At 38.7% G+C, this 26975-nt stretch overlaps 1 long non-coding RNA gene across 1 annotated transcript in view; it reads right to left on the reverse strand.

The window, feature by feature from the left end:
• LOC129205915 (uncharacterized) overlaps positions 1-19258 on the reverse strand; it is a 35771-nt gene extending 16513 nt beyond the window's left edge. The window contains exons 1-5 of the long non-coding RNA XR_008576912.1: positions 19085-19258; positions 15515-15560; positions 13110-13219; positions 9907-10001; positions 8349-8516 (exon numbers count right to left, since the gene is read on the reverse strand). This is a non-coding gene — a long non-coding RNA (uncharacterized LOC129205915). The remainder of the gene's footprint in view (positions 1-8348; positions 8517-9906; positions 10002-13109; positions 13220-15514; positions 15561-19084) is intronic.
• Positions 19259-26975: the final 7717 nt, after the last annotated feature.

The raw sequence follows: 26975 nt of genomic DNA on the forward strand, positions 1-26975 counted from the left end.
ATTACATGTAATCTTAAGAGTTGAAATCGAGAGAATGAGTTTACCGCTAGTTCCAGTGACTACCAGCAGCCTGACTGTGTTTTCAGGGCACTGGTGGGCAGCAGCAGATGGTGGTCATTTCCCTGGCAGGCCATATCGGGGATAATTACCAGACACAGTTCCAAGGTTTATGATATTATAAACCTCTCTTTTATTTCTCATTCACTGCATGTGGAAGGTATGGCCCTTTTAACTCTCTTCTTATTGATTTTATACTAGTGTAACACCTTTGCCTTCAGTGATTTTGAAATGATTTAGTGGTGAAGTAAAACAAGAAATAGACCTTTTAAGTCAATAAAAAATATTTAAAAAAATACAGATCTTAATGCTGTTCTTATTTTTTGCATTTGAAAATGAGGAATAGCTTTATGTTGATTAATGAAATAAAATGCAATAATTACTAGCCGAATTTGCTGCATCGGGTCCTGGCAGAATTTAGTACCGTAGCCTTTTAAAAACTGCTGATGCTTAAGATGATTCTGAAATACATTAGCCTATGAACTAACTATACCTACAAGACTAGTAATACTTGAAATTGGCTGGTCAGAATCCAGAATGCCTGTTTTGAACTGGACCAGCTGAAACTTTTTGGTTTAGTGTGATCTGGATTGATTGCAGTACAACAAACGAGGAAGATAAAACTCAGGCTTTTGGGAGTTCACACAATAGATAACGCATGTTAGAGCAGGGGTTAAGATGAGGCGCAGCCCTCTTGTTTCAGTGGAACACTCTTGTTCACAATGTTTTATAGCAAGGGGAAAGAAATTAACTGCCTGATGTGTCTCTAATAACAATGAAGAGACTCGCTCTTGTAATAAACTTAATTCAATGTGGCTAAATTGGCTAAGTCTGAACTTTTAACACGTTTCAGAGGTTCAGTCTCTGAGCAGGGAGATTTACCCGCTCAGCCCAGAAGGACTTTGAAAAGCTTCAGAATTGGGCCAACTCAAGTTCAGCAAGGAAAACAAAAAGTTCTGCACCTATGGCAGAATAGCCTTGTGTGTCCATACAGGCTGGAAGCCAACCTGCAGGGTACCAGCTATGCTGGAAAAGGTCCAGGTTACTGTGGATGCCTAGTTGAAAAGGAGCTAAAAAGTGCGCTCTCGTAGCAACAAGGGAAACTACACATGCATGTGAGGAGGAGAACAGCCAGTAGATCAATTATTATACCCTTCTAACTCAGCACTCATTGAGGCTCAGCTGAAATACCATAATCAGTTTTTGGACTCTCCAGTTCAAGAGAGATGTTGAGAATTTGGAAAAAATCCAGCAGAAGACTACCAAGACAGTAATGGCCCTACAGCTCGTGACTGTGAGGAGAGACTGCGGAAGCTGGATTGGTTTAGTTCAGGGAGTAGGTGGCTTTGCAGCCTGCAGCTGCTTGCAGGGCACTTGCAAATATAACGCAGCCCAGCTCTTAGTATTGGTGGAGATGACAATGTCCTGGAGGAAAGAGTTCCTCATGGGGAGGGTAGGGCTGGAAGGGGTTACCCGAGAGGCAGTGCAAACTCCACCCTTGGAAGTTCTCCAGACTCCAGCAGACAAAGCCCTGGCTGGCCTGATCTAGGGTTGGCGACAGTCCCAGTTTGAAAGGAATGCTCCACAGGGTGACCTTCTTTTCAACCAACATTTCTATCATTCCCTTCTATGTTTTCTTTCACTTTTTTGTGCATTACTTTGATGATGAACCTGTCTCTTAAGAAAGGGCTCTTTGCCCTTTCCTTGAAGTGGAAATGTAGTAGGTGACACACTTTCCTATGGATTTTTTTTGAAACCAACACTGGCAACAGTGTTACAAAACAAAGCACATAAAAACCATGGAATGGCAGTGGTAAGTATTTACCCATCATGAGTTCATTTATTCTCTCAGTTTCTAGCCAGGTATTAGCAGGCCAGGGCCAACTAGAACAGCACGAAAGTCACTGAAAGATAGCCCGAGAGGAAAGAGATGTGCTCAGAGTTTCCACCTTCTACACCTCGAAGGTATTTGGTACTTAATAGAAAGCATAAGAGTGCTTCTTTTGTCTCAGAGAGAGAGGCTGGAGAACTGCCGTTTCACCTGTAGTTGATGGCAAGAAAGTAATACACGATGGGGTGAAAATTAATTATGCCAGCTTAACAGAGTAGGAAAGACACAGGGAGGATATGGAAAAGGGAGATATTAAACAAAGAAAAAGGAAAAAAAGACTAACTACCAAATTAGCTGATTAGAGTAATTCAGGCACCTTTTTTGCATCTAGTTAGAAAACAACAAACAGTTAACATACTTCATCTAGACCAAGTAGTTTCCAAGGTATATGATATATTGCCATGGAGATAATCCATGCTGTGAACCCGTTACTGTATCGTCTCTAATTTTGTTTCAGGTATGGAAAAACTATAACATCTCACACAAGTATGTGGGTTATTATTGGGGGGGAGCAGGTGGCGGTGTGTGAAGAAGAGTTTGTTGGTGTTTGCAGAAGCTATTAGAGAAAGTAAAAAACGTCCCCCTATCTCCTGTCGGAGGCCCTCTGAGACCTTCTTAGGGAGTCCTGTCACAGTGACCTCCCGTGGTGATTCCCTTCAGATCTCACCAGAATTCCTCCTAGGCAAGCTCAAAAACAAGGAGAAAATGAGAACTGACAGAAGATACCCTTCCTAGAAGTAAATATATTGCCTCAGTGAAGCTCCTATCCTTTACTGTCCCTGAGTAATAAGTGACTTGTCCTGAAGCGTTCAGTTGGCTTGTGAAGTGCTGTAAGAAAATTAAAATGGGGTCTGTGAGATACTAATATTGCTTGAAACAAGGAGGGGGGATCATCCCTGCCCTCTGATTAATCCCTCATGCACTGCTCTAGTCCATTACAGACATAAAGGTGCCTTTAACAGGCCTCTGAGCAAAGTGCTTTATGCAACGTATTCCCTGTCCTTGACACAGAGACAGAGAGTGTCTTAAGCAGCATCTCTGACTAACGCAAAGTATTCGGAAACAGAGGAATGCCTCCAGGGAGCTCTTTCTGCCAAGAGAAATTAGAGCAGCTCGTGGTTATTCTAACTTACAGGGGAAGCCAAGCCGTGCCCGGGGCTGCAGGGTCGGAAAGGTGCCGACCAGGACCTGCACTCTGCTGCTGCTGGGGTGGGCTGCGTGGAGTAGGGGAGCCCCGGCAGGAGCTGCCCACTTCTGTCCTCCTGTGACCGTCAGAGCATCCTGCCGGCCCCAGCGATCACTGCAACCCGGAGGGGCTAGCCCCTACCAAAATGATGAAGGTAGCAAAACTTCAGAAAATTATTCTACTAATATTGGGGGGTTTATGGTTTTGGTGCAATTTGCACCTCATTGTGTAAGGCTGTATTAAAAGTTACTGAGAACTACTCTGCAAACGGAGAATATTACTTATTTAGTGCGACTTAGACCGTACCAAACAATTTAAAGACGGGGACAGATGGTTCAAATACACTTTAATTTCTAAGTTAGACTGATACAGATAGCAGCATGCACTGATGCCATTGCTGGGCTACTACTCAATACTGAGCTGCAATGTATTGGCTAACTTTTTACGAAAGGGTTTCAAACATGGGTGGTACAAGCACCTTTGTGGGCCCTGCCTGATAACATTTTAAAGTACACACACTCTAGGGCATGGCCTCCATATGATCTTCTCTGTCATTTTATTACTGTCGTCTTAGAAGTGTTAGAAACTGTAATTCTAGTACGAAAGATCAGCCCATCCACTCAAATGTTACAAAAACTGCACCCACAGTGGCGTGGCTGCAGAAGAAAGCAGGAAGATCTAAAATACAAAGATGACTGGTTATGGAAAAAACAATTCAAGAACTTTAACAGATAATCAGAAATCTTGGGAAAAGGGGAAGGAATAAAGGAAGAAGGAAAAGAAGATTTCTCTCTAGTACTTTTACTAGAGTACTGTCAAATAATACCTTGATAACAGCACCAGTTCCTCATGACAACCAACACAAGAACTAATAAAAGCTCATAATAAGAGTTACAGACCTGGCACGTTTTGCTTCGGGAGTAGCCTATCTGTTGGCATTATTCCAGTCTGTCACTTCACGTCTTTATGATAAGCATCATGTTAAAGCAGAATATTTGAGTAATAAGATTATTGTCTCCCAAAACCCCACCAAATATTCCACCAATATTATATTTCTCTCAAGGGTATTTCCCTTCAAAGAAGTATTTTACACCGAAACACTGAAAATAGTATTATAAACAGTAAAATTTTAAACTAGTAGGAATCTGCTCATCTCTGACATCCACAATTTTCTTGAATTTAGGATACATTTATTTCTGCCACACTGTATGGTGGAAACTGGTTACAGAGAAGCTCTTTCAGAAACAATTTTACTATTGAAGCTGGAAGCCAATGTCAGGAACTCGGTAAGCGTTACTGTTTATGCAACTGAAATGCCTGTTGAATAAATGGTCCTCTGCAGTGCTGTTATACTTGTCTATTTCTGTATGCCAACTATGATATTTTCTAAAGTATATACCCTCGTGGTATCTAATCACTGACAGTCAAACACTCCACTTAGGTATGGTTCCAGCAGTGCATAGGAGCCATAAAGAAAACTTAATGAGCTTCCTGGGGTTTGGCGATAATAGAGAAACGTGCATGTGGCATATAGCTGCTTGGTGCTAATTCTGAAAGAAAAAAAAAAAAAAGGAGGTGTAAAATCTAGTACAGGAAAGTCTTGTACCAATGGGAGGAAACTATCAAGTGCTGAATTTATAGCAAACCTTTTTAAAGTGCTAACCTGGAGATTAATGAAAAGATCTGAGACTTCAGAAAATTTCTGCATTTAAATTACTTCTTTCGTAAGAAGTATGGCTAACAAAGTTCTTCCTATAGATTTGTGACTTACATCCTTTTATCCCTTGTCCCTCTCTACAGTAACTCTAGTTCTTTCCTACGCATTCCAATCTCTTTCTTTCTCGCTTTTGCAGTATTAAGTCCTTCCTCCAGGATCCTCTAAACTCCCCCTGCTGCTCTCCCACCCTCGGCCCATCTCCCCCCAAAACCTATTATGAAAGAAGAAGAAACAGCCATGACTGATTCTGAGTGACAAATATTTTAACTCATCTAGCACATCAACGAAACAGATCAACTCAAACTTCCCATATTTTTCCCCCTAATTCTTATTGCTGACATAATGTTCTCCCTCAAGACAGCCACTGAAAGTTGTAGGCAGGTCAAACCTCTGAGAGGTTAGAAAAAGCTTTTTCTCTTAAAATCAAACTGCTCAATAGGTTGAAAAATTACTTGGGGGGAACAAAAGTTGTTTGTAGAACAAACCAGATGACCAGGATAAATAGGCTTAAATAAAAGTAGAAATCTGGTTATTAGAATAACTTTGAAGCATATATGGAGGCCCTTCTTAAACAAAAATTATACTGTATTCCCATCATTCCTGAATTTGTTACTCAGGTTCACATCATTGCAGGCGTCTTTCTTCCAAACCTCCACAATTTTCAGAGATAGGTCTGTATTACGCCACAGCACCACAGCCGCTGCAGCGTGATGGTGTAAGGAGCCAGCGCACCAAGGGAGAGGCACTGGCGAGGTTGCGACCTCAGATGAAATAGGACTTGATTCCATAACCAGATCTCAAAGAGGATGTGTTAGACCCAGCAACTACTGGTAGTGAGCCACAGCATGCCAGGTCCTACAACGGGAGAAAAGATGGCTACAAACATGCAGCATCTTGAGGGCCAGCAAGCGGCCACAGGCAGAGCAAACAGCGAAGCCAAGAACCCTGTCCCAAAGCAGCCATTCCCTGCTACGCTCAGATTAGCCGAACATGTCCCTGTGGTTTGCTGTGCCTGCAGACTGACGCAAATGGTTCTTTTTCACCTCTTAGTGCTGCTAGACGTGGGTGCTGCCCCTTTCCAGACAGACCGCTCCTATTTCTTCCCTCCTGTTTTCACCGCCCTCCCTTCAGCAGCAGGCACAGAGCTGCACTGCCAGCTTTACCAAGGGTGACACATGTAGAGTTCAGTATTTTTAACACAGATATTTCACTTCACACTGTTTCCATCCTCTCTTTGCTGTGGATATCCCTGTCAAAGTAGCATTGCATCCAGTTTAGGACACACATGTTGGATGGTAGCAGTAGCCAGGCTGCCTAATTAACAGGGAGCAGTGCTGCACAGCAGCCCTGTGGGCTGACCTACCTTGCAGAGAAGGAGCATAAATTAACAGGCGCTGGATACATCTGAAGCCGGGGCACCTCACCATTTCTAGGCCTGAATACATGCTGGGCTTCCTCCACCCCGCACGCAGTGGGTCAAGACATGGCTGTGCACCATCTTCACAATCCTCAATTTCCATGGGAAGGAAACCCAGGTGCGATGCAAGGAAACCGCAGTCTGTTCAATAAATCTTCTGAATTGGGCTCCTATTCACACCTAGCTATAAAATACCTAGTTTGAGGTGTACTGTAGGTACAAACATTCCTATAGAAGCATTTAAGGCTCCTCTATACTGGTTTGGATTTTTTTGGGGTAGCATTGATTTTCATTTTATAAACAAAAATTCGCTTTCTCTCTTTACAAGGCCCTTTTATTATCTTTCCTCTCTACCCAAAAATGCAATAAAGAGAGCAAAACCACATAAACATGAGACACTTCATAATAATTTCTTTAAAGCTTAAATGTTTTAAGATCAGACAGGGAAGGATATGTATATTTTATGAAGTTTGCAAACATCACATTAGATACTCTCTGATCAAAATATGTTGTGCTTTATGCTGAAAATATTTGGGGTGGAGCATTTGCTATTATTTCAGATGTACACTTGAACTTTCCTACTTAAACTGAGATTTAAAATTAATCTGGTGCTCCAGTCCCATAGGCTTTCTTCTTTCAGTGATGAATGGTATTAGCTACCTTAAATCAGCTTACCAACCACCCAAGAATTATAACCTCAAATAGCAGTTTCTCCACCTAAGATGTATTTTGATCAATTGGTGGGAAAAGCTTTGAGATTTGAGACCACTCGGTCACTGTGCAACATTTTCCTGCTAACTAAAGCAAGTAGAAAAAATAAATAATCATAAAAAAGTAACTTTAGATAGAGGCAATCATCTGAAGAAAAACAAGTGGAATGTATCCTGCAAATTCAAAGTGACACAAATAGAAACTTAATATTTTTACAAGCGCAGAAATATTTATGAAACTGCTGTAGGTTGGAGTAATCAATAACAATTAGAGTAAGTTTCTGCTGTTCCAGCAAAATATAAGCATACCATTGCTCAGCTCCATATCAATGTAGAATTACTACTGACACTATACCAAGAATACCAGAATACCAAGTTAATTCATTTTAAAAATTTTGAAAATAATTATTTTAAATTGCTTTTTTTCCCCCTCCCAAGTAAGTAGCTATAAATTAAGAAATTTGTAGTAACTCCACGAAGTGATACTAAGATTTATTTGTCGTGGCTCGCTTATTTTCTGCAGCTACTTCTTAAAAGTCCTGGAAGTTTAGGAAGCTGCTTGTATGGTTGTGTGCAAAGCAATGGCAAATCATCATGTGACATTGTTAAGGTACAACTGGGGAGGGGTTGCTCCCTATTGTAGTAGATAATTTGTCTTTTGTTCTTGATGTTTATTTCATTATCAAATCAAATTTAATTGCTGAGTCATATTTGCCCTCAAAAAGCACATTTAGCCAAAGTCTTCCCTACTTTTTAAAGCTATCTCTTTTCTCTCCTGTAACAAATGTGGCATTCTATACTTTTCCTACCTTTGTAAGAAAAAAGAAAACAGGGAAGAGCAGGACTGTATATGGCGTTTTCCAGATCTGAATCTAAAAATTACTAACAGTAGCCAAGAAGAAACTGGAAAGACTGCAGAAACACTGATTCTTAAAGACAGATGATGTTCGAATTAGAGTAGACAGACTAAGCATGAAGTCAAAAGATTACCAAACAATCTGACTCACCTTTTCACATGAGCAGTCCTACTGTAGACAATGGGATAAGTCATATCAGAAAAATCTATGTAACATTTTAAAATGTTGCAATCTTCTTAAAAATTATAATGAGAAATGTTACCATTTTCACACAGACTCATATGTGAGGAATATAAGTAAAATCTGAACCTAATCATTCTTAATAGAGACTCTGGAGATGCATCATTCCCCCCCATCCATTTCTTGACCTTGATTTGCCCTGAAAAACATTCCAGGTATGCATAATAATTTAGCTGGTTATGGTAGACTTTAGCGATACACTTCAGCTCCTTTCACTGCCAAATGTTAAAGACTTACAGTACGCTGTAAAGACTAAAGTACAGGCATTATTACCTTATTTCTTCTTTGTGTAGATGATTTCTGAATTCTCAGCACCTCTACACTTATGACTCACTCCGCAAGCCAGTCTCCTGAAGGAACAACCCAAGACACGTCAAGCAGAAACTGCGCGCAGCCAAAGGAGCAGGCATGTTGCTTCTGGTTCCCCTCCAGGTACTGAGCCTGGGAAGAGCAGAGAACTGCGTGACATTTCTTTTCTGAAATAAGTGGTGTTACCAGTTTGGCCAAGAGCAAATCTTTACACTGTCTCTACTGGGACCCTGTCCCATGTGGACTGCAGAGCCTTTCCATACCACACCTTAAGGATTCCACTTTGAACACTGTTTTAGGATCATATGATAACCTGATCTTAAAGATACACATGCAGTGGTAATTAATGTTTTTGGCCAGTGAATTATTGAATTGATATCCAATACATGTGAGATTATTCAATCTGATATATCTTTCAAAGTTGCTCTGGACTAATTTTTTTATTTTCACCTAATAGGCCGCTCAGACAAGAACTTCCCACACCTGTACATCAATATCTAAAATTATACTCAATCACCCATACTCGTAACTCCCTTCAGCTTTCAGAAAGGACTTCTTTCAACATGCTAACGAGCTCCATAGGTTACAGGGATTGTCCTCTCTTTGTACAGACTGGAGGTAGTAAGGTCAGTCCTCAGCTGGACTCTGCACTCTTGTGACACTGAGGCAGACTGCCCTCTCTGACTCGTCCACGCACCATGGAGGGGATGCTGACAAGGGGGTTCTTTTCTCTGTCTCTCATTTTCTGCCACATTCTCACTCACGGCTCCTGCGTTAATGGCCTTGTTCAGTTCAACAGGATTTTTATGCACGCGTTTCATTGTTGCTAAGTATTACACTACAATGAGGTGACAAATCCTTTTTTTCAGGAGAACCGTTGAACAAATATCCTTCAGAGGATAAAAGAAGGTCAGCTATGTCAGTAGGCAACATCTCCAGATGTAATTCCTCTGTGAATTATATACACAGATATAAACTCACAGACACTCTTAAGTGAACTGGCATTTGTAAAAGAAGAGGCAGCAAACTGAAGAAGCTAATTTTCTATCGCAACAATCCGACAACACGAGTTGTAGCTGTCTCATACAGACCGACTTCAGTTAACTCCTGAGAAAAGGTTTACTTTGGTTTCAGTTGATTTGGTTACTCTGGTTTTGTAAGTCATATCATATATGCTGTATTTAAAGAGTTCTTTTCAGAGAATGGCACAAAGAATAATTGGCAGGATGGTATAATTGAACTGAGAAATTGTTCTATATGATGTGAACTACAAAAAGTGCCGCATTACTCTAAATTAATGGTCTCCTGTAATACAGGAAATAGTAAAAGTAGAATCTCAAATAAATTAAACATATGCCTTATTAATCCTTTAGCAGATAAAATAAGCTTATTTCAGTTGCCAGAGAGATAAATATAGTGTAGAATATCTGTATAAACAGAAATATAATCCATAAAATTTACTAATAGTTTAAATAGTCATTTTGTCAAAGAATAGAGGCAAGGAACTATGTCATCTGCATACCTTTGTCAGTGTCAAACTGCAGCGCCCACGGATGACAATTGGCATTTTGTGAACGTAGCTGTTTATCTTGGCTGAAGAGATAACTATCTAGTCCTCTGAAAGTAATCAGAAAGTTTTCATCAGGCTTGAACAGTGATGTATAAGGAGTAATTCCAGAGGATATTATGTCCTGTGGGCACACTTCTCCCTTACACTTTTTGCAAATAGTTTATTTTCAGTCTAAGATTATTTGCTACTACTTTATACCAGCAACATTACATTTTCTAGTTGGACTGTTTGTTGAAGCAACAGAAGGGTAGAATTGCAGACTTCTATTGCTCCAGCTACCTCCCACCCATATATTCAGGTATCAAAAGCAATGAAAAAGCATTAATGCAATTTACAATTTTTGACTCCTCCTAAAGCTAGCAAGTCTTTGACCTATGTATGAAAAGGTCTGCCACAAAATTAAGACCAAATCTGGAGAGGAGACACTGGAACTTGAGGGAGATGCAAACCCTCAGCCTACTGTTATCCACATTTAGTCCGAGTGGTGAATGGCAGCTTAACTCAGCTGTGTCCTTCTAGATTTAAGGTAATATTTTTAAACATAAATGTTATTTTGCCATCCATGGATGCTACGTCCAGCTTGAAGGGATGGAGACAAGACTAGGGTGGGGACAAGATTAGAAAAGAGTTGAAGGGGAGAATTGGAGGAAGAAGGGAATTAAGCAACCAAAGGTTGTATATAGTATTTACTGTGAAGGTAAACACATTTTGTAAAGAGTACCACTGTGTCTATTAACTAGAGGTCAGACAGACAGTAGGCCAGATTTAGGAATGTATTTGTGAGATAGTAACTAGAACATCCTTATGACATTCTTTTTTAGTTTGACTGTGATTAGTAAAGCTTCTTTTATTTGTTTCTGTCAGTTTGTGTTAAGTCATTGCTGAAGAAAAAGCAAACAATCTGCTTTATTTGCTTCATAAATATAATTATAAACTTGCCAGAACCAGGTTAGCCACAAATTAACATGACAGCTACATTCACTTTCACATGGATTATTTATGAAGAAACTTCAACAGGGTAAAGCTACCGATAGGACCAGGTGTTGCTGTAGAAGCCAATAGAGTTGCTATAGTGACAGGCCACAAGAGTGGTCTAAAAGGTATGATAAATGACGAACATCTTGCATTTTGCAAGCCAGCAAAGTTTGGCATTTAAGAAATATTGGTTACATCTGCAAATATATCTTCTCATATGGGAAAAGGCGGGTATATTGTATCAGGGTCTACATTAAGCTAATATACTCCCTTGGCGCTCTCATGCCTATAAACACTGCGTTGCTCTCAATGCCCATGTAGTAACTGAATTACTCCCTTCCTCCTTGCAGATACAGATAGCATCTCTTCCTTTCCTCTGAGAATTAGACTTAACAAACGTCCACAAGATGGACTTTGGAGTTTCCAATATATTTGGTGGCACTGGATGTTAAATATTTAAAAATCATTCACCTTTTTAGATCTCTGAGCTGCCATGGAAACTGGCAGCACATTTTCCAAATAAATAATACAACATAAACCTATTTTATCCATCCGTTAGCACTTCCATACTGAAACAAAACAAAAAAAAACTCCAAACCCTCCATAACTATAGATAAGAAAAGGGCCTGGAAGTTTTGTTCAATCTGTTAGTAAAAGCTGTACAGAGCTGTCTACAATGCCAGAACTTTCTCCATGGATAAATGTTGCATCCATTGATATTTACACACATTCTAAGGTTCCTTTTTTTTTTTTTGTTCTTGAATTTCAGGAGGTCAGAAACAGCTTATGAATGCATCTGGCAAGGCTTAAGCCAAGAGGCAGGGATCATATGGCTAAGAAATGAGAAGAAAAATAAAATAAAAAGCCCTGCACTTTTGCAATAGTGTAATATTGAAAGAACTGGCTACTTTTTAGGTGGTGGCAGTGACAAATTGGTACTAGCTTTCGGATCAACACAGGCAACACTACACCCCCATACAGAAAGCATGAAGTCACAGTAAACTAGTCAAACAACAAATTAACACTAGGAAAGCCACATTTCCAAAATGGTGTTAGCTGCAATGGGGACACTTGAAGAGTCCATTGCAGTTCTGAGATGTATAATATATTTAAAGATCAAATTAATCTTTTAAATTGCCTTCTGCATTTCCGTTGCAAGTCACTTGTGTTACTTCCCCACTCGCTTTTCTTCCTTTTTACATCTTGTGGTAGAAATACTAAACTTAAGTGGAAATGGTCACAATTTTCTTCTTTCTCCAAGGGGAGGAACTTCTGAACTTGTAGACCCCCGTTCATTGTTAGAAAGGGAAAATGAACAAGCACCAAACATTGCAAATTTCAGAAATTACCCTTCTTGATAAAAATAAATTATAGTTTGTTACTTTGGCACATGGTGCGGCCTGGCTATATGAAACAAAGCAATCATCAAAATGACTGCATTTTACTGACTGGAAAAACAGCACACATGACATGAGTTTGCCGCAGGCTGCTAGAAGTAAACCTTTCCAAATGGTGAGCTGCATCTTCCGTAGTACACATGGTTATGCAACAAGCATCAAATGCAGCTCCTAACTCATCATGTGTGCAATCTGACCCAGTGACAAGGGAAGAAAAGCATAACTGTATTCAACCTCTACTCCACAAAAAAGTACAGTTTCATTCAACCAAAGTCATCTTCGCAGCACTGATAGCTGTACTGTATTAACATAACTGCCTCGCAAGCAGAGGGAGGAGGAAAAAGTCCCACTGGCTGAACAGTGAGCAAGAAAAAGATTGGGGTTGTGCCCCCCATAATGCTGCATGTTACACAATTAGCCTTTTAATGATTGCTTCACTGCAGCCTAATTGTGTGCCTTGCAGCATGTAATGGATGGAGTGATGCACACAAGTCTCTTCTTAGGGGCCGTCTTTACCAGGTGGCCGCCTCCTAGCACCACCATCACCACAACAGCTACTATCAAACCACTTGCATCTCCACTGCTGTCCCCTACTTGATCCCCATCTCCTCTGTGGTCAGAGCACGCATGCTTTCCTTGGCCTCTGATGATGCTCTCAACCACCAAACATCCTTGCAAAATCCCATGGCCCTGAACAAGGCACAACAATCCACATCCTTCAACAACATGAGCCTTACCACCTATTTCTTGCTGTGTGGCCCAGGTTGCTTTTGTGCCTTTTACCTGCCAGTTGGTTTCTTCTCCATGCAGTGGTATCCATCACCTTGCTATACAATTCACTGTCATCAATGGCAAGAGGCCTTCTCCTGGAGAGCCGGCAGTATCAAACTGTGCTGTTCACCAAAGACAAATCAACAGAAATCTCAAGATTACATCTCTGCTGACACATCAGTTGTGAAAGAGAAGTTTGCTAACTGGCGTGGGCTATTGACTGATGTCATCTTGCAGTATGCCAGTCTGATCCGGGTCTTGACTTTTACTAATAAATTGGCCATCACGACTCAAAAGAAAAAAAAATACAGGGATATCCCCACCCCAATCATTGGCCATACACTGGGGGATGTGCTATGATGTACTATACTGTATTACACAGTGCCAAGACTCAGTATATTTTAAAGGCTCATTAAAAAATTAAAAATGGACTGCTTTCTATCTCAGTATCTCTCTTCCAACCACTGGAATATTCATGTTCTCTACTTTCCTCTCTAAATTCTGTTAATTTTATATGAGGTCTCACATAAAGCACTCAATGATCACATGAACAGAAAACTGCTAATTCTCAGTTTTTCATTTCTCTATATCAATACAAAAAGAAAAGAAAAAACAACAAGAGACTTAACTGAAACAAGAGAAAATGCTACAAAAAGGCTGGAACAGTCTTATAACTCCAGAATCTTGCGGACTTGGAGTGCACTTTGCAAAGGCAAAGCACGTCAGAGATCTGAATTCAAATGAGCCAACCAAAAAATTATTAAGACCTAAGAAATCTTCTAGACTTCAGCAGAGTCTTGAAGTCTTGAAAGACCCAGCATGTACAAGTCTTATGTGGCTGTAGTACTTTAGTTGTGCTTTTTTTAAGACCAAATACAGACATGAAAAATATTTATCATCATAGAGGAAAGGAAATGGATTGTTAATGCTATATGAAAATGTTATTTACAGAGGCAAAACAAAATGCATTATAGGCAGAAAGCCAATGTTTTTTGACTTGCTTTGCAAAAGTGAATATCTCCAAAAGTATTTTAAGTAGGCTTACTTTGATTTGTGGTTTGTTTGTTTTTTTAAAAAAGCCCTTCTTCAATTAAAACATATTTTTTTTTAGTTCCTCATAAGATCTTGTGGCTGGTAAAAATTCTGAGGAAGGGGAGACTGGATAACAGCAAAAGGTTAATTAATAACAAACATCTCCTCTTGCATTACATGAGAAGTTTAGCACATGACAGGCTTTAGTCTTAAATTCTCTACAATTTAAGGAGAGAACAGCATTTAAAAAAATACATTATCATTCATCTCTAGGTGGATTTTAGAATCAAATTTTTTATATAAAGATGCTAAAATGCTCCTCTCCTTAAGAAATATTCAGCGGCTTTATTTCTGTATTTATTAACAAAAAAGGTGGAACAAAATGTTTTGCTCTGCTTGGTACTGAATAATTTCGCTTTTTATTGATCTTTACAGGCTTATTTTCAATATTTGATTTTAAAATACAACTACTGAAATTACTTCTGTAGCTACAGAAGACAAGAAGAAATAGACACAGATGAGTCTTCAAAGACTATAAAGGTAAAATACATTGTTTGGATAACTTTTGGTAAATGTTCTTTGCCAGACTCCTCTAGTACTCTTACTATTTTTCTTCTAATGTGTAATAAATATTTCATATGATGGTTTGCAAAAAACACCAGACTACATATAATTTCTATTCTTTTCAGATTCAGAAAAACATATCCATTGTAAAATCATAGTCCATTTACAGTATCACCACATCATAATTCAGCTTATTTTTTTATCATTTCCCTGTGTGCCCTATGTGGCAAAATTATAATACTCTATATTGAATAGAACAGCTTGAAGACTTGCAGAGGTATTTGCTATTATGTCAAATGACTTCTCTTCCATTCAGAAATGTCCTAAAACCAGCTTATTTTATCATGCCCATGCAAAGCACATACATTAGAATTTTAAAAGGAAGGCAGAAAAAAGCCCACAAACTAATCCTTATTTCTAGACTTCCTTATGTGTCTCAGAGTAATTCTATCATTTAGCCTTTCAATTGTAAAGATTGTGTTTTAGCATACAATAAATTGTCATTGTAATGACAATTTATTCTTGTTCTGCTTACAGAACAAGAAAGTAGATATAGTAGATAAATTAATCACTGTAAAACATTCACTGAATTCTGCAATTAGAGCTTTATCATTGCACAAGGACATTCCCACAAATACTTTTATAAATCTTTATTTTTAGGTCAAGTAGCATTACCCACCTTGCATACTGCATTCTTTACACACCAGGAGCTAAAAAGTAGCAAAATTAAGTACATAAGTAATAATTTTGGAATATTATAGATGATCATTCATAGGGACAGAGCCTAAATCTTTTGTACTAGGTACCATAAATGTACGTACACAGACTCCGTATGCCACCCTTTCTCCTGCTCTGCGAATTAGGTGCCTGGAAAAAAAAAGAGAATCTTTCTCTGAACATGAAAAAGCAAAGACATAACAAATACTTAATGAGGTTTGTCCTATTTCTGTGAAGATGATTCATACATGACCTGGACCAATAAAGTGGTTACAGACTCCTTTATGACTATCACTTCTAAACGTGTCCAGTTCCAAGGCAGGGGAAAGTTTGCAGACACGGGCTGAATTCAAAGCAGCATTAGTTTTGGATTCATATGAATTTTGAACTGATTCCTTAACGAGATTTCTTTCAAGTGCTTTTGTCCTTGGATCTTAGATGAAGTTTAGAAGCGTACAGTGTCTTAATCCTAGACAGTCAAGCCTTGGGAAATCCAGTAACTGATCCATGATCATCCTTCTTCAGAACAAACAAAATAAAGTCACTGCAAATATTCTTTGGATAAGCATTTTTTTTAAAGTGCAGCAATACTTCAGCAAAGAAATATGATAATTATTCAAATTATTTTTATTCAGTCAAGGAAAAAACAGTTATTTAAAAAAATGTCACCAATCAGAATGTGAAGATCAAGGACAAAAAACCTCTGTAAAAGCAAATTTTTTTCTGACAAACAGCAGGAAAACACCAAAGCATTTCCATATATATTTGAAATACTTTTTGTATTGTCAAGAATCAGCTTACACCAAAGACGTTCAAGAGTAAATCTCACAGAATATCTGGCTGAAAAACACTGAAGTAAACTTGGACTATTCAAAGAAAATTCTAAAAAAAAAAGCCAAATATGAGGTTCAAAAGTGAACAGAAGCCTGATGAAAAGTACAATTAAGATCTCGTAAAATGAGAGCTCCATAAAAATTATACAAAACAGTTCAACTAAGCAAACTCAAATGGTTCCTCACATAGTTACCTTCAAAACACCGGATCATAATTCAAAACCAAATGATTATAATCACTTGTTCAGATTACTCTTCATCATCCCTATTTTGTCTCTCATGTGAGATATTAGGTCAATTTACTAATTAATTTTTAAAGTTAAAGAAGATACACTTTGCAAGAATGCACTTATTCTACTAAAATGAAATGACAAGAGAATCTCGATGTTTCATTCAGATCTCCCCTAACCTGGCTATGAAGTTATGCCAAGTTTGACAAACTTTTTGGCTCCAGAAGCATTGCAAGTCTCTGATTCTCTGGCTTAAAAGAGAAAAACCCATTTCTTAACAGGTTCACTTACAGAAATCATTAAATTGCTCATAATAGCATTTGTTAAATTATTGGGAGTTTGTTGATGCCTACTTATATGGTTCATAATGGGTGCCCATTGTAGTTCAATAAGTATAGAAATTATACTGAAGTGTTCAGAATAAATCTCCAGATAGCTCTATGAACGACATGAAGGACTTTAATCAGTAAGGAGGCAGTCATTGTTTCACAAGTAGGAGCAGGAGCAGTACTCAGGGGAGCACGCTGCTCCTGATACTAGTCAAACCTTAGCAGTGTACGTGAATAGAGGTAAGGCAAGTATTATATCAGTTCCTTACCCAATATAACTCTCTGAGTGATGAAGAGGAACCCAGACATACAACCAGATCAGGAGGCTGGGACGTAGTGGAGGCAGCTATAAAATGATGTATCTGTGCTTATGTGCATTTAGGAATAGGTTTACAGAAAGGTAAACAGAATCTGAACAATGAAAAAGTTGTTTTATACTTATTAAATATAACTTCCCAGCCATAACTGCACAAGTTCATAACTTATTCCACTGTATTCTTTATCCTGACTTAACAAACAACACACATGTACACATTTTCAGATTGCAATCAACCACAAAAAAAGACCTGAGTTCGAAAGACTAAACATTTAGACTTTTCCAATTTTTTTTCAAATTTTCCAATAGTTTTGAGCCCTTATTATACCACTGTAGATCCAATATGCTAATCTAGTTTACAAGTGGATGCAACATACTTCAGGATTTTGATCTTTGAGATTTGTGCTTATGTTTACTCATTCCATCATGAGCAGTTTTGGTGCATTAGGTATAAACTGAGTTCAGTTTCCTGACTTTTGTGGAACCTGGCCGATTAACGTCACCCACAAAACATGGACTTCAATTAAAACTTGCATAGTATACAAAGGTAAACAATAAGCAGTTGGGGCTTAGGGTTTTTTCTTTCCCCTAAGACCAGGACACTACTTTCAAAAGTAGTGGCTCAAACTGTACAACCTCATTCATTATCTTTTTAGCCAATGACCTTTGTGTCAGTTTATGATTTCAGAACTCCAATGATCAGCATCTGATGAGGTCGTGCTTAAAGAAATCAAGTTGCCAAAATTCAGCAGAAGAGGATCTCAGGCTTTCTTGAGACATGAATTAATCGACTGATTACTTAAGACAGTAAACACCTGCCTGAGTAATTATATATAGTGCAGCAATAAATGTAACCATATTCTGTAGAATATCATCACAATTCACGTGTGGAGCCTTCCTGAGCATTATCGTATAGTATATACTTTGGTTAACACACTTAGACATTCATCTGAAGCCTGACAAGCTGGTGCTGTATTTTAATTTATGGGACTTATGGTTAAAGGTGATCTGAACAAACAGTTGAGAATTGAAGCAGTAATTAGTAGAATCAAAGAAGTGTGGAACGATTAGGGATAAATAAAATAAAGTCATTTTCTGGTAGAGGGTGTCAGAAAGGTTCTTAGGGATAATTTTAAATGGATTGAAATTGCTTTATGAAAATGCGGTATTATTATATGGATTAATGATCCATTAATGTCTATCATTTAGAATCATAATAAAGTTTACTACTTGAAGTTATGTAAAATAACATTGTATTTGATATATCACCATGAAGATGTAGGACCAAACTATTTCAGTTAACTCTTCATATACGCTGGGGCACTAAGCTTCTTCATTACATTGTAAAGTAAGAGTGTTCAGGACTCATAGTTCTGCCTCTTCAATTCCCTCGTATACACGAATAATGCAGGAAACATACTATCCTTAGGGTTTAAACCTCCTCTCATGGTCTTTTCATTTTGAAAATAGTATCTGAGGAGGATGCGTCTTCATTTCTCCACTTCTAAAGCTTCACCAGCATAGTAGCCGCAGCAATTGTCTATATGAAGCTGAAGTGTCATTCAGGTGGGTCATACAGGTATTGGGACCTACGTTCTCTGCATTTCCTAAGTCCCAGAAAAGACTTTGAAAAACACGCTGGACACAAATGTCCCTTTCTCTCATGAAGCAACAAAGCAGTGAAGAAGTTGCTAAGCATAAGGAAAATAAATACCAGCGCCACAGTGCCAATGCACCACCTACATTCTCCAGGAAATGTTGCAAAGCTTCATGGAGCCTTGGCAACAGCTGGGAAAGCAGTGCATGGATCAGGGGTGGCCTCTCCCAAAACCTCGTCTATCTCTTTTTTTAAGTGCACTTACTTGTGATGATCACTTAATGCCCAGTCCTGAATGATCCTGGATTTTTCCTGAATCAGCCAGATGTGCTAGACCGGGATTAGAGAGATACTGCAATAGTAGCTCACCTTGTCAGGTGCAGAAAAAATGGAGGTATCCAGAAATACGAATCACAAGTTCTTCATCTGGGCGCTTCTCAAAGGGGAGAAAATCCTATCATTAGTTCTGTTGGGGTGATGATGGCTCCAACTGCAGCCTTTTCAAACAAAGCAGGTGTTCCCATCCATCAAGGAAAGCAGCAGCAATACCTTAGGGACAAATGAAATATTCTGTAGCAGTACTGTTGCCAGATTGCACTCTTTTTTTCCTATAGAAGTAGAAAATAAAAATTAAGCAATAGTCTACACACCTCCAAAACAGGATGTGGGATTTGAGAATGTACTGTGAGAAGTATGATTTTCTATGGGACAAGTGGCAACCCCATTTCAGATACAGGTGTCACAACCTAACCCTTGAGTGGGTTCACGTTTCCAGTGCCGATGGTAATATGGTCTACGCTGTGTTCAGGTGATATTTTACAGCAGTAATTGATACTTTCTTTTATATGAATGCATCCTGTAGTCTTCAAAGAAACTAAAGCCAATGAAACAGTTTAATTCAGTGAACTGGATTTAACCTGATCCCATCCTAGCGACATTGATTGCAGATGATTTGCAACTACTCTGGGAAAAAAATAGACATAATTTGCATATGAAAAGAAAATCTGAGATACTTCCAAAGTTCAGAAACTGGATTTGGTTCATAGAATTTGTGAAGCAAGAAAAGATCATCTAATCTGACCTGTTGTGTAACTAACACAAGGCATGATCTGCATGCAGATTCTTGTTCTGATTCAATCAGCTTGTGTCCAGACATTTCAGACTTTAGAAACATAAACGTTAACTATTTTGAATCTGTAAGTCTGAAAAACATGTCTAAAATTTTCAAAGGAAATATTATTTTTAGGAGATACTGGCATTAGTATTTCTCATCTTGGATAGAAATCCTGCAAAATCAACTTCTGGTAATTTTGTCTGCTTTTCAGTCACAGGCTACAGAGATATCAGTTGTGCAGACAAAAATAAAGTCTACTACAAATTCTTTCAAACATTTCTAGACATCATAATTCCTGCAAATTCTTTCATACTGCAACTGACAGTGAAACTACTTTCTAAAATGAAACTCTACTACTTGAGTGCTCCTAGAATAATTTAGTTCATAACATATTTACGGATCTCATCCAGGCCCCTCAGTCTGACAATGTCACATCTTGATGTCCAATGTTAAATAATAACTTCATATTATTTAGCTTTCTACCATTGCACAATGTAACCATTTGCAGACTGCTTCCTCGAACAAATAGTCTTTTTCAAATCTGATATAATTTCACTGTCATCATATTTTAGACATTAGCCTTACACATTCTCCAGGAATGGGATGCCTAACCACTAGAAAAGGAAGATACATGTGAATCAATACTTGTAGGACAGATGTTTTTGTTTGCAGCTGCATCTAGTTTTGTCTTGTCATTGCCACAAGTCTCACCACTTTTCTCCTACTACCTTCATTCACCTGTATCTTTTCCTCTAAACTGGCAGTCTCTGCTCGCTAGCGCACAGCTTTGTTTCCCCTCAGGAGAATAGCAACAAAAAGGCAAAACCAAAACGCTGTAAAATATCCTTGCTCTTGCTTCTGTTGTAATAAGTTACAGCCCACCTGGTACAAGGCAACGATTATGTCTCTTCCGATATCTCATCTTTCACATATTTATAAAGGAACATATTTCAGATCTTAGAAACTTTCTGGACACAACCGGTAGCACTGCTATGCAATAATCCACTAAATACCAGAGCCATAGCACCATTTTAGCAGCTTTGAAGCCAATCAATGGATATGCCTATTGGCACAGTTTCCCTAGGGACAGGATTGTCACTAATGAGCAGGAATATTGGTGTGATGCCATGTCCCTTTTTTCTGGGCCTCCACTGCAGAGAACATAATCGGGAATAAAAGGACAGATCTGTGATGCCCCTAAGTTCCAGCATCTCCTATTTGCCAATAAGCACCACTAGGGCAATAAGCTTTAATTTTCTCTAATTCATGAAGCAAATCAGACTGGCCAATGGCCAATTTTAGAACAAGAGGAGTGTGACAGTCGCTCAAAGCTAGCTGACTCCACCACAGTACGTTGCGCTTTGCTAAACCTGCACCGTGCTAAATCAGAAGACTTGGTCTGAAGTTATGAAAGTGAATCAATTCTCTTAACATTTCCTACTAAGACATAGTACATAGGAAAAAAAAATGCCCTCAATACAAACAAAACAGAAAGTCCCCCAACTATATTAGAAGACTAAATGCAACCAATAGAGTTTAATAGTTTTATTTTTGTACAGTGCTTCTGCCTTTTAGGCAATATTTGTCTATGGTTTCACAAGGTTAGGTGTAAAAAGATGCTGAACTTAATTCTAATTCACTGTGGGAAGTTTTGCTGCAAGATGAGTGGAGTGAGAAACAATTGACTTATTACAGAGCTTGAAAGAGGGAAAATGAAGGAAAGGAAACAGAGTTGTTATTAGGTTGCCAAAGTTTGTGGACTCAACAGTGTCTATGGGCAATCTATCATAATCCAATTTAAACTCAATTCATATCAATTTGAAGTGATTTCTTTCTCATATAAAACTAAATCAATGGAATCTTGAACTAAATTAATAAAAGTGTCCATACAGGAAGTTGCATAGTTTTAACCAAATAAATTCTAAAAATGGTATTACCAAAAGCAATGTAGCTCATGTGAAGGCAAGTGATAAGATCATATGCTGATGAACAGCAATAACAGACACTGTAAAGACAGAGTCTTATTTCATCAATTTGCATTCAACCTGTTCTATTTTCAGCTACGTGGTAGAGGACCTAAATGCTATCCCTGTTCTTTGAAGTGATTTTCCAGAATTCATTGAAATTGATAAGGACAGCAGTAGGCCCTTGCTATTGATTGCTTCTGCCTATACACGTTCACAGGCAGGCTCCCAGTGACCTAATGCAAACCCGGTTTCTAAGAATAACTGGCTAAATAATAGATGAACTGTGACACACACACACATTATGTTTATCCACAGTGAAACCTCTGAAATTTCATCTGTAACCCAATTAGGCTGTTAAAATCTAATTGCATTAGGGCAAGTGAGTATTGCTCATTGGGCTTAATTCTTATAAAGGCTGTCAATCCAGTTCTCACTTTCCTATTCTACAGTTCTGGACTTCCTCATGTATCAAGGCTTGCAATTTCCAGGAAATCTTCATGGATGATGGAACGGTGCAGTAGTGTCCTCTCATTACTAAATTTCCATCCCAGATGGCTTGGCAGTAACGCTCCTCCAGGTCCTGCTGTCAGATAGGAGCTTCATCTGAATTACCTCCATTCCAGGCTCCTGGACACCTTCCTGCCCTTCTTTCCTACACATAATGTCTTCTCCAGACTTTTGTTCTCACTATACTTCACCCCACTGAAGCATAATGGGGACAGCTGTCTTCACCATTAATGAGACAGGATTAACAGATGTGGGCGAAAGAGCCACTTGCTGTATGACTAGTAGTCTAAGTTCAGAACATAGACACAGAAATTACAGTATGCTCCAATATGTGGTAGATGCTCACAGCAGTTACTTCACATGCCCTTAGGTCTTTGCGAGTAAATCTACATTAAAGTGCATCAAGCCAATTGTTCTCATTGCTGAGCATGAATTTCTTGGTGCTTTAATTAATTCACCCACAGCATGAGTACCACTGTGTTTGATGCACACTCATTCTTGAAGAGCTTGGGCATATAATTACTACCATGAAACAAAGACTAATGGACTGATAGAAACAGTGGACTAGAAACATGCAGGAAAACAGAAAAGTAGAATTTTAGTGAGACAGGCAAATCTAACTTGAACTCTTTCAGGCAGAAGCTGTCATCACACAAAAAAACCCCCCAAACATACATATATATATTTTTTTTATCTTCACTCATTTTCCTGAGTCTCCCAAAAGCTTTGTGGGTTGAAAAATGAATCTTTTTAGTTTTAAGTTTTACCTGGAGTTGTATTTAAAAATTATGTCTAGTCATATTTTTATTTGTTAGCTTAAGAACACTTGGGGCAGATGAAAAAAAGGAAAATTGTAGCTTTCGTTTGCTTTTGTTCTTGAAAAGCTGGTTTATGTACCCTATGCAGCGAGATGGAAGCTAAAAAAAAAGGAAAAATTAAATCACAGCAATAAAATATGTAGGCATTTCTCTGACTTGCCAGATAAATGGGAAGTGTGTATATTCTGTTAGCATACTTCTTAAATATGAATGGCTTTTTCCCTCTTCTCTTTGAATTCTTCTATAGCAGAGCATAGCCTTCCAGCTAGTTCTTGTGACGTGGCTGTGAGCCTTTTGCTTCTGGGAATTTCAGGGTTTCCTGAAATCAGACAGCAGGAATGCAAGTTTTCTTGCAGTACTGTTTTTCTTACTTTATTAATCTGATCACATTTCTAATTTATGCAACTAGTATGTTCTGGTGTGCACGTTTCTAGCAGAAAGAGAAGGTTAATATAGCACTGGCTTTGCAACAAAAAGGTCTGTTCCTACAGTTACCAGGAAAGCAATTGGTATAAGCCAAATATATCCATTTAAAGACTTTGGTCAAATCTTTAATGCAGAACGAAGCTATTCCAAGAAGTTGAAAAAGTCAAATTAAACCCGAATTAGATAGAAATTACAGAGAGCATTATCAAGAAACACAACCATGTGACGACACGTTAACAGTTTAAATTATAGCATTTCTTCAGTCAAATCTCTGTATTTAGACTCAAAAATGCAAAGCTGTGTAAAAAAAAAAAAGGGGGGGATTGACACCTTTGATCTCAGATTTGGATTAAAGACTTGCATGCTGTACATCTTAAGCAAGTGGGTAACAACTAACAGGATAGTCAAAGATATCATCTACTTATCCCATGACTACCTGAGGTTTTCCCCTTTGCACAGCAAATATTTACTGAATCTATGACAAGCTGATTTCAGGCCAGCTACTGGGACCTCATCTGGAATGTGCTAATTGGAAAGGAACGTGTATACAAGTGTCCCAAAACCCAGATGATTGCCTTGATCAGCAGGCTATGTAATTAGGGCTCTATTTCTGGGTTTTCACAATAATTTAGAACTTAGTGTTGCAGTGTTCTCTCCAATAAAGAAAAAAATAAATATGGAAAAATATTGTATTACATGTGGAATTCTTCTTTCCCAGCCAAATCTATCCTACATTTGCTTTGCTGTTGCTAGCAAAATCTTTACTGTTCTTAAGAAATACTCTCGCTTCACTTTAATGAAATAAGGCAACATTTTCACACTCAGCAATACCCTACAGAAATCCAGGCATTTGTTGGAGAATGAAAAAAAAGAGAACAGGTGCAAACGAACAAAAGGGGTCAAGCTATCATGAGGATTTTTAGGTACATCTCAGAGAACAAAATCTGTACAAATGGGAATAAACAAAGCCTTCAGTGTGGCAGGTCCTTCAAAAGGTTTGCCACCTCTGATTCACGTTGATGAACCTGTATGGGTCTCTTTCCTGTGTACAGCGCTACAGTAAAATCTCAAATAAATATCCAATTTAAGAAAGAGCTAGTGTCAGCTGCCAATCAACACAAGTTCTGCTTTACTATCTATCCAATTTATTCTCTAAAAGCCCCAGCTGTAGTTTGCCTGCTCGCTTTATTTTGTATTTTTCTTACGCTGCTGCAGTTTGGTTTTACACACTTCCTTACAATCCTCGATAAAGTTGTTGCAGTACACATGGAATACAGTGGTTTCTGTTGGTGTTCCAGAGCTATTCGTTATTGTCATCATTTCAGCACACTGTTCTGTTACTGCAGGCTGCCAACTATTGTTTTTCATGTGCATAGATTTTATGCCTAAAGAAAGACACCTACTGTTGTTATTTAATAAAATGACTATAATAATACTACCTTACATTTATATAAATCCCCTTTCATCCAAGAGTCTTAAAATACTTTATGAAATTTTTTTTCCTTGGATATAATGCCATGGATTGTTCTGCCTGCCACTGAAGAAACAGCTCCTTTTAACATGCAACATATCTGCTTAACAACACAAAGCAGCGCTACACCATTTTGAACACATCTAAACAATGACATCAGTTACCGAAGACAGCATCACAAGCATCCCAGTGCAGAAGCATAGCAGGGAATATTAGAAGGTATCAGTATGGAACAATTTGCTGCTCATATGGTCACTGCTACCAAGAAAATAGGGCCACAGGTCTGCTGACCCACAAAAGTATAATTAAGGGGAAGTCTGAGGCACTGCTTGTAAAAATGGATGAAAGGAACTCAAGAATAGAGAGAGCAGTGTGTAAGATGCTAAGGTGCCTTTTTAGTCATGATTATATCCAAAAAGCCTAAATACTCAAACAAGAAATGCACCTCCTCTCCCTCCTTCTTCACTGACCTTGATGTCAGCAGAGTTGTTCCTCTCACATATTCTCACTCCTCTCTCTGGCTGCAATTGCTCCTGCTGTTTTTCTCCCCCTTCTTAACTCTGTTATCCCTGAGGTGCTGCCACTGTCACTGATGGGCTCAGCCTTGGCCAGTGGCAGGTCCATCTTGGACCCAGCTGGTGTTGGCTCTGTCGGACATGGGGGAAGCTTCCGGTAGCTTCTCACAGAAGCCACCCCTGTAGCCCCCCACTACCAACACCTTGCCACACAAACCCAATACATAGACTATGAAGCAAAGCCTACTTTGTCTATGCTCCTCATCACCTACAGTTGTAATACAAGCTGTTTCTTCAGAGGGTCTGTGAGGTTTGAAGAAAGAGTCTTCAAACCCCACAGTTCCACTTGCACTGAGCACTGTGCCACTCTGTGACTTTGAAAATGCTGCTCACCGATGAAATAAATGTAGGGCTTCATAACCTTAACTGTAAAGTTAATTAAATTTCGGATGCTTTCCACCCAAACTCCTTCTGTACCTAACAACTAGAAAAACAGTATTTTTCTAAATAAGTGTCCAACATGAACCCTTGAAGCTCTATATGCACATCAAGGACAACACATGACCCTAAGTTTGTCTGAGTCTGTTTCTGTTGAAAAAGGCTGTTATAGTATTGGCCCTGTTCTTATCTCTTGAAGACAGTAGCCCAAATTCTTCCCTGTTACACAAGTCCAATCTCGCATTGATTTCAATGGGTTTCAGTGGAATAACTGAAAAGAGAATTTGGCCCGTAATCTCTGACTTTATCATATAACTAGTAAGTGCTTGGCTAAGATTAGATTTAAAGATAGCCCAGGGGGATAATTCAAGGACTCAAGAACCTTTACTGACACCAAAGTCTCCTGCCTTTGGGGAAAACACAAAACAAAACAAAGTGCCTTTAAAGCACTATATTTGTTGGGGCGGGGGGACAACCCCTTAACTAATATGCTAACTGTTGTTTCTCTTCCTCCTTCAGTAAGACAAATAAGAGGGAATACTTATGTTCTAGAAGAGAATTCAGGTTTTCCTTTTCTAAAGTTTTCTTTCCAAAATTTATACGTGGGTATACTGGATTGTCTTAGCAAAGGGAATGCTTTCTGCTTTTTATTAATCCTACATTCAAGATAACTGGAAACAGCAAGTACCTCCATACACATTTATCTAGAAAGATTTTCTTTTGACTTCGAGTTAGTTGCCTAAATATGTGGGTCCAGTTTCTATTGAGGGTTGCTCTGTGTTACAAGTTAAGCAATCTGTGAGCTAAGGGATGAGGCTGTTTTTGAAGCTTGAGTTGTTGAGTACTAAAACACAAGGCAGGCTCCTACAGCCTCATGACCTTCAATAGTAGCAGTGGCAATAAGTGTAAATGCTTGTTCATGATTGAGGAGGTGGCTTATTAGCCTCTGTTCCACTCACCAGTCTTCCTCCCTTGAATTGGACTCTAACTTGCGAGTTAGCAAG

This window comes from Grus americana, chromosome 4 (genome assembly GCF_028858705.1).
Source record: "Grus americana isolate bGruAme1 chromosome 4, bGruAme1.mat, whole genome shotgun sequence".
Classification (NCBI taxonomy): Eukaryota; Metazoa; Chordata; class Aves; order Gruiformes; family Gruidae; genus Grus; species Grus americana.